General features: G+C 33.6%; 1 pseudogene; it reads right to left on the bottom strand.

The window, feature by feature from the left end:
* Nucleotides 1-3,330: 3,330 nt before the first annotated feature.
* On the bottom strand, nucleotides 3,331-4,049 carry LOC145002584 (ABC transporter G family member 34 pseudogene; annotated as a pseudogene).
* Between the last annotated feature and the right edge of the window lie 4,912 nt (nucleotides 4,050-8,961).

Below are 8,961 nucleotides of genomic sequence, written 5' to 3'. Positions count from 1 at the left end.
ATATATATATATATATATAGAGAGAGAGAGAGAGAGGGGGAGAGAGAGAAATTTCATCGAGTATATGCTTTTGTCATCATTATAGAAAATTCAAATCTAAACATCCTAAAAGTGACGAAAAGACCGAATTTGCCAATTGGTTTCTTGAAAAGGTAATAATAATTAACAATCAAATATGTTTGATCGATATAACGAATCAATAATACATAACACATCAACATATGTTTAATAGGTTTTTTGGATGGAAAAAGAAAACTCTCCAGAATTCCACAAAGAGTTGTCATCGCTTTCAATGGGTTTACAAATGGATGTTTATACTTACACCGCGTGCATGGTCAACGGTGTTAGGTTTATGATACTTAGTCGTGATGCACAACGTAAAACCCGAAACTCTAGGGTTCTAGCGGTTGGTGAGAATGGAGAGAAATATTATGGTCAGTTAGAAGAGATTATATAGGTGCAATATCCATATGATTATTCGACTGTAATATTTCGATGCAAGTGGTTCGATATGGGAGATATTCCTGATGATAATTTCATCAGAATTAACACATAAAAAGATGTGTACCAAGATGATTTACTCATATATGCTTCACAAGCAAAACAAGTGTTCTACATACGCGGGCCTATTAATCATCAATGAAACTAAAACAACAACCCTCGTTGTGTCATCGAGCATGTTAATCATCAAAGTGTTTGGGACTACTATCCGACAATGCTCACTACTAGAAAAACAGCCTTTTACAACGTGCAATGCATGTCGTAAAACGCTTAGACGACGCGCAAATGTGTGTCAAGGAAGACCATGTCATAACGAGAGACGATACGCTTTTGCTCGTCATCTATAGACGACGTGCATTTACGACGCGCAGTTACGACACGCATTTACGATGCTCATTGCGTATCATTAAAGCCCCTGTGAAGAAAGGCCATTTCATAAATGAAGATGACACAAATTTTTGCGTATCGTAATTTTAAATGTTTAAAAACATATTATTTATAGAGTTACTAATTTTCAAATTAAATTTGTATTTATTGTCTCGTAATAGAAAATAAAATATCATATACAAAAAATACAATCCATTGCATAAAGTTTAATGTCATACAAATAATTGTTCCATAGAAAGATAAAACAAATCAATAGAAGTTGTAACATTAATTTACAAACTAATTAGATACAAAAAATATGAAAAACTTGAAATCCCTGAGATTAATAGTTCTAACAAAAGCTTCACGTGATATACATATAGTTGGACCAGTAAGCAAGGATGTTCCCGAATCGACAACTATAGTTGCAGCCTTGCTCCGTCTTCTTCTTCATCTTCTGAACTCATCCTTTGCAACCATTGCTCTAAGCCTAATACAAAAACTCCTTGTAAATGCTTGTATGATGTTCTTACTGTACCTCCTTAAATACTTTTAAGTTCTTGTAAATCACTGTTTAGAGAATAGATGTAAAGAATGTTTACCCTTTAGTTCATTTCAGAATTTAAGTATTTAAGCAGTTAAGTAAGTAACCACACCTAGTATTTACTTGCATCAAGATAAAACTTGCTTTGTCAACTCTCCCAAGAAACGACCTATAAATATAATCACTTAAACAAAAATATATATTTTAAAAAATAACTATAAGGAAATTACATTAATTTTTTTATAAACTTGCATCAAATTATCTTGCTTTAAAAAGATTTCTCCGAGTATACTCTATCCACAAGGATTGTACTTGAGGTTAAATTTGTCAAAACTATGAAGTGTACTTTTATCCGCATGGACATCAAATAAGTCAACATTATACCAACCCTGAAAATCAAATTCTAGTAATTCAACCAAAAAAATATAAAGTAGTAATAAATTAACAAACTTTTTTACCAACCTTGTTAAATCCAAACTCTCAAAAACTTCTTTTAGTGTCAATATTTACCATCACGAAATATTACAACCTAGAAAACATTATCCATTATCCATTATAAATAATAAAATATACATATTTAAACTCAGATTGATAACAATTCGCTAATAAATGTATAATTCCAAAATCGCAATTTCACACAAATCAAATCAAATAGATGAAGTTTTAAATAATATAAGAAAACTTTACCTCTTCAAGAAATCTTAATTGATGATAGCATGCAGAACAAACATTTCCATCGTCGCCATGCCATGGTCGCCATTCCAAAGGCATATGAAAAAGTATATCAAAACAACATAAATTTGTGGGACTGGTGTCAATGCCATGGTCTCCATTCCAAATAAGGTGAAGGCGATGAAACTCATTAACAAATAGTAGTAGAACCATAAGAACTTGGAAAAAGTCCATTCGAGTCCTATTAGTGGGTACAAAATGAAGACATAAATACTAGTTTGAATTGCAATGTAGACTCTATTATCACCTACATAATTCCAACATTAATTCAAGTTATTATTTCTCATTTATAATGTAAAGTACTTCGGATTATCTTATTTATTCATTACCTGGGCAAGTGCATAAGGTAAGGATGGATACATCCCTGCAGCCCTTTCCCGATAGAAAATTGTTCTCTTGACAACAACAACCAGTTGCACAACATTTTGGTTGATTGATCCAAGCAAGAGAACAACAACAGATAATGCTCCTAAGAAATCTAGCAGTTCTTGTACTTTTTGTCTGTACACAAACTCACAGTTAAGTTTCTATTTAATGCCATATATTAGGTTAAAAGAAGAAAAAGTAAATGAATTAGTAATATTGTATTTTCTATTGGGAAGAAACTATACGGAAGCCAAAACTTTAAGATTAATAAGTAACTTGAGGGCCATACATCTTGTCACCCTTTTTGAAGAACATTGCACCAAATAGGCCAGCAATCACAATTGTGGTGATGAACCGAATTAGATTATACTGTGGGTTCCTTTAGTAAGACCAATGTTGTTTCCACAAACAAGCTTTACACTGTATGATAAATGGTTGTGTGTACTTGGTTTGGAAAAAGAAATCATATGAGCCACTTGGGGGCGTACTAAGCTCCTTTATTAGTTCTTGGTTGTCTCTGAAAACATCACATAACATCCATTAAAACATATTAGAAATACACAAGGAAAACAATCATATGAGAAATAAAGATTTACAACTTACTAATAACAGGTGGAGTTGGCATTAATCTGAGCATAGTCAACATTATGTTGACTTTCAACTGAAGAAGAAGTCACCTCCAAAACCCATGTAACATTATTATAACCATTACTGATCCTTGGAACTCTAGGAATAGCCTACAAGAAGTGACTTTTAGGAAAACTTTAACTTCAAATCTAAAACTATGGCTAATATTGCTTAATATGAATTGATATAACAAACTAACTTGAAAATATTCCACAAGCATGTGATATTGGTGGCCTAAAGGTTCTGCATCTATAATTTTTCCTCCAATCTTCATCAAAAGTCCTCCCAATGTCAACTGTGTTTCTTATAGTACGCATGGCAATGGCTTTAGCTCTAGCATCAAGACCAAATGTTGGTTCATCTATGAAGATGATGGATGAGTTTTCCACTAACTCAACAACTATTTTCAACCTCTTTTGTTGTTCTATTGTAAAACCATCTAGTCCACGAAGGCAAACTAGAGCATCTTTTAAGGGTTTAAGCTCAACTAGTTCCATCAATTCATCAACGAATATCTATAGTATTATCATCAAATTAAGTTGAAAAAAATCATACGAGATTCTATTTTAAGATCAATGGTTGTACTTAATGGGATTTAGATGACAGAAAATGCAGTAGGTAATAAATAAATACCTTTCGTGTTCTTGTATTAATATCTGAAGAGAGACGTAGCCATGCAGAGTATAAAAGAGATTCATAAACAGTGACATTTGGTGAATGAATATCATTTTGTTCATAATAAACACTAACACGAGCAAATGTTGATTGGTTCTTTAGTTATCCTGAACATAATCATAGTCACCAGATTTAGATGCAAAACCACAGTGTCAAAAGATTCAATAGATTCAAAACTAGTAGAATTCAGCCAAACCTCTTCACCATTGAAGTCAAAAGCAACAACATGAGCCCTCATTATATATTTTTTTCTTGACTGAACAACACTCAAGGACAACTATGTATGTGTATCCAGACTGCTAGTTGAAGCAGATGAAGAAATACATCGAAATCAGTAAATCTAAACTGTACAATTAAAATAAATGAATGTTCTGGTATGAAAATTATACGAGAGAGAGAGCACCTCAATCTAAGGGGAGAGGCCATGGTAGCCATGATATTTGAGAAAACTATATACGACATCCTTAGAACCATGAGTATCGAGAGCAGAAGCAGTGCCTCCAACGCAAAATTGGCTATGGCCACCATCGGAGAAGGAATTAACCATGGATCATAACTCCGATGATTGTGTGCATGTTGCTGTGTGCGACATATCAAAATGGGATCAAGAAGCAGAAAAGTTGGGAAAAAGGATGTCATACATGACCAATCAATGAAGAATAAGAATAAGGTAGAAGGAACAAAGCGTACCTAAGATATTTATAGAGTAGAAGTAAGGATTGATGAATGAGGAGGAAATCATGATTGAAACTTTTATGGTTTTTCTAGTTAGGGTTTTACAGAGGAGAATAGAAGAGGATTCAAAATCAAAATTAGAGGCACGAATAAAGGAGAAATAAGAACCTGCATCTTGTCTTCGACATTATCGATGATGTTGACGTTGCTTTCGACTTAGAGGGGGATCGTTTTTTGCGGTTAGGGTTTTATCATAGGAACGTGAAGCATGAGCACCTATAACCTTACTGATTAGAGTTTATGGATAGAAGGGAGGGATAGAATGCAAGTCATGGTGGATGGAGATCTAGAGGGTAAATTGAAGAGGTAGAGGAAGGCGGGGTATTTGAAATTTTTGGGGTATTTAGTTTCCCCCTTAGCTATATCAAAAAGGGGTACACGCATAATAAAAATTTTTAAAACAACATTTCTACATGACACCCGCCATATTTAAGTGCCCTCTATGTTTGTATTTTTTTGTTGGACATTTAATTTAAGGGCACGCAAAAATGCGTGTCCCCTGTCCTTTAAATTTTGGAAAGATGACATTATTTTTAGGAAACACAAAAAATGCGTATCGTTAATCTGTGTGTGTCATTGATCGTGCGTTATTAAATTTATGTATTCTAGTAGTGGCTCGTGTCCAAAATGCTTATAGTGATTCTTTCCAAGATGTCGACAATGTGGAGGCCAAAAATGTTGACGTAGTTCAAAACAACTCTTCATTTGGAGCTATTCTTTTTATCGACTGTTCACAATACTTTCAAAAAAATGTTGATGTAGCTCAAAACAATGTTGATTATGACGATGAGGGCGAGATGGAAGTACCTCCGCCAATGAGTAGAATCGATAATGTTTCCGAGGAAGAGATTGATTATGATGATGACGATTCTGATTTGATACTGATGAAGAAGACATTGAAGTATGTGATGGAGACTCTGATTAAAAAAATCACGAGTCTAAGCATCAACTTGGCGAGTTCCTTCACAAATTCGAAAAATAAAATATTAAAATAATATACCTGGGATTCCGGATGTTACAACATCATATCCTTGTTCTCACAAAATAAATATTGGGTGTTCAACGTGGACATATCAAAGGGATTAGGCGTAAACCTCCTACGGTTGTTTCTATGTAGGATTAGGAACAAACGATGACACAAAAACCACCACAATCATAGGTAAGTGTTAGTTTAAGTTGAAAAGTATACTGCTATAGTGATATGTTGGTAATTGTTTGTTTAGTATATAGTACAATGCTATAATGGAAAGTAGAATGCTATAATGATATTTTGCTTATGGTTTGATATGTTGATATTTTGTATTTTGGTCATTTTTGGAAAGTACAATGCTATAATGGAAAGATGAAAAAAATATAATGTTATAGTGAATATGGAATATTATGTATCATTAGCTTGGTTATAGTTTGATATGTTGGTATTTTGTATTTTGGTAATATTTGGAAAGTACAATGCTATAATGGAAAATGAAAAAAACAAGTATAATGCTATAATGAATATGGAATATTGTGTATCATGTAGTTTGGTTATAGTTTGATATGTTGGTATTTTGCAGTTTGGTAATTTTTTGGAAAGTACAATGCTATTATGGAAAAATGTAAAAAAAAACAAAAAAAAACAATGTTGTAATGTATACGTGATAATATGTATCATGTAGTTTTGTTATAGTTTGATATGTTGGTATTTTGTAGTTTTGTAACTTTTTTGAAAGTAAAATGTTATAATGAAAAAGGTACAATGCTATAATGTATATACAATATTGTGTATCATGTAGTTTGGTTAGTTCGATATGTTGGTAATTCCTAGATTGGTAATTTTTTAGAAAGTACAATGTTATAATGTATATATTGTGCATGATGTGTGTTTAAGTGTATTTGGAATGTAGAATTATATAATGATATGTTGGTTATAATATTATATGTTGGTATTTTTTATTTTGGTAATTATTGGGAAATACAATGCTGATATGATATGGTGGTAATATATTTCGCTTTCTTTGTAGTTGGAAATGCTGCAAACAATACTAAAGGACTCGGCCTTTTCTGTGGCACTGGAAGACTGGTTCCGCTCATTGCCGCAACGAAATGATAACAAAGGAAACGATGGGAATTGATAAGGGCGAGTAGCTAATTTGTTAGGATTTTATGAAAAAAAAAAGGGTTAATATTTTTGATATATTGCACTTTTTTTGCATGAATATTTGGACCGTTTGTGTATGGACTAATATTTCAGCAAAATTAAGTTTTGTAGTAGTTTGTATGTATGTTATAGCGGTTTTTATAATTTTAATGTTACATTTAAAAAAACATAAAATGTTTTTAGCGGTGACGCCTTTAGCGAGGACACCTAAGTATTAGTGGCGACGACAGGTAATATTAGTGGTGACAAGACATTAGTGGCGACAAGTAGTATTTGCAGAAACATATGGAGCAATTGCGATGAAGCAACAACAGCGGTCCTTTACCGGCGACATCTTGCCGCAAATAGCTTTAGCGGAGACAAATTTACTTTTCAACGGCGACACTCATCACCGCTAATGCTCGCATTTGTTGTAGTGAAATCATACTCCAAGGCATTCTCTCTTCATTTCTAATTTTGATTTCGCATTTTATGTAGACAAGGATTTGGATTTGACTATTTAATCCAAGTTTTGTAAGCGATTCTCTCTTGCTTTCACAATTCAATATCTTTATGCTTCTCTTTTTTATGTTTTAATTTAATGTGAAGTCTCTCATGTCTGGTACAAATTGCTCTTTAGGAAGACTTTGTGGTAATTAAGCCTAATTCGTTAGCTATGGTTGTGTTGGTTTTAAAATTTCTTCCGGAAGCATAATAGGTCTGGTTTCTTGTTATATTTTTATTGAATATTAAGTTTTTCATCCTATTGAGGTGTGTTACTATGAAGGTTAAATTTTATTCATTTGTTATAGCAACATATATAATTCTAAATCAACAAGACAAAAATGTTATATGCGCAGAGTATGTGTTTGATAAAATACTAGAGAGAAGGGAAGATTATGTTAAATGTATGTTCTTGTGACAATAATGTTATATGTGCAGAGTATGTGTTTGATATAAATATATGTCGCAAAACTCTCTCACAAATAACGACGTACTAAATCTATCGTAAATGTCTTTCAATAGTTATAAAATGTAACAAATTATGACATAGAAATTCGGTCGTAAATATATGTCAAAAATGCATGTTGCGCATGTACGTCATAATTGTAGGTCATAAATGTCTGTCGTAAATTTTATGACAGGACAAATATCTATCATTTTCCATTATGACATGGCTTTCAATGACATACATTTATTTGTCATGTATAGGCATTTACAGTAACATCCATAAAAATTAAGCCAATTTAAAAAATTTAAATCCTTTAAGACCATTCAGTTCTTACAATTTGTTTTCAAAATAGTTTAAACATCATAGTTCCTAGAAATCATAATCATCAATCGCGGAAGTGTACGGTCACGCCTTCACCTTCTCACGGCCATCCGCTGAACCTGAAACAACAAACTGAAACTGTAAGCCGAAAGCTTAGTGAACTACCCTAAAATACAAACGTCATACTAATATAACCATAACATATAACAAATACATAACAGCATGCATAATGAGCCTTTAACCTAACTGGACCGCCTCGCAGGGCCTACATCCTATCTGGACCGCTCTCGAGCCTTCAACATGACTGGATCACCTCGTAGGGCCTACAGCCTATCCAGACCGCTCATCGGGTATGTTGGCCTACCACAAAAAGCAGGATTGCCTTAACCTAACCCCCAATTAAACAAACATGTCAACATAAATATCATACACTAGCTCATATCATATAACAGTCAAACCGATCTAACAGATCACTAATCGTAGCAACATCCGAATAACCGGGATATAGACCTAACCTGTCATTAACATAGCATCATCCTATAACTAGGATAGCATCATCCTATAACTAGGACACTGACCTAACTAGGTCACTATGCTTAATCATATTACCATCCTAACTACTAGGATGTAATCAATAAACATATCATGCCATAACCAGATACAATCCATAAAGGTTCGGCCTTGGTGCCTTAGACCCTATATATATAGTGAGGATAACTCACCTCACAACTAACACACTGAAGTGAGAAGCTCAACTCTCGAACCACCGTCACAAACTCCACCGCCTATATCCACCATAGAACCATATCCATAAATTTACAATTTCCCAAAATGCTCCCAGAAGTCAACTAGTCAACCCTTGGTTAAAGTCCAAGTTAATGGTCAAGGTTAACAGTACATGTTGACCTCAACTCGCCGAGTACAACCAGCCACTAGTTGAGTTCCTTGCATAGCTCTCCAACTCGCCGAGTCACTAGAGTGACTCGTCGAGTTCTTAATGTTTGCATCTGTAAACTCCTTGGCCAA

This window comes from Lactuca saligna, chromosome 6 (genome assembly GCF_052625555.1).
Source record: "Lactuca saligna cultivar CGN05327 chromosome 6, ASM5262555v1, whole genome shotgun sequence".
In the NCBI taxonomy this organism is placed as follows: Eukaryota; Viridiplantae; Streptophyta; class Magnoliopsida; order Asterales; family Asteraceae; genus Lactuca; species Lactuca saligna.
Note: the sequence above shows the minus strand (reverse complement) of the source record. Positions and strands in the feature narration are given on the sequence as shown.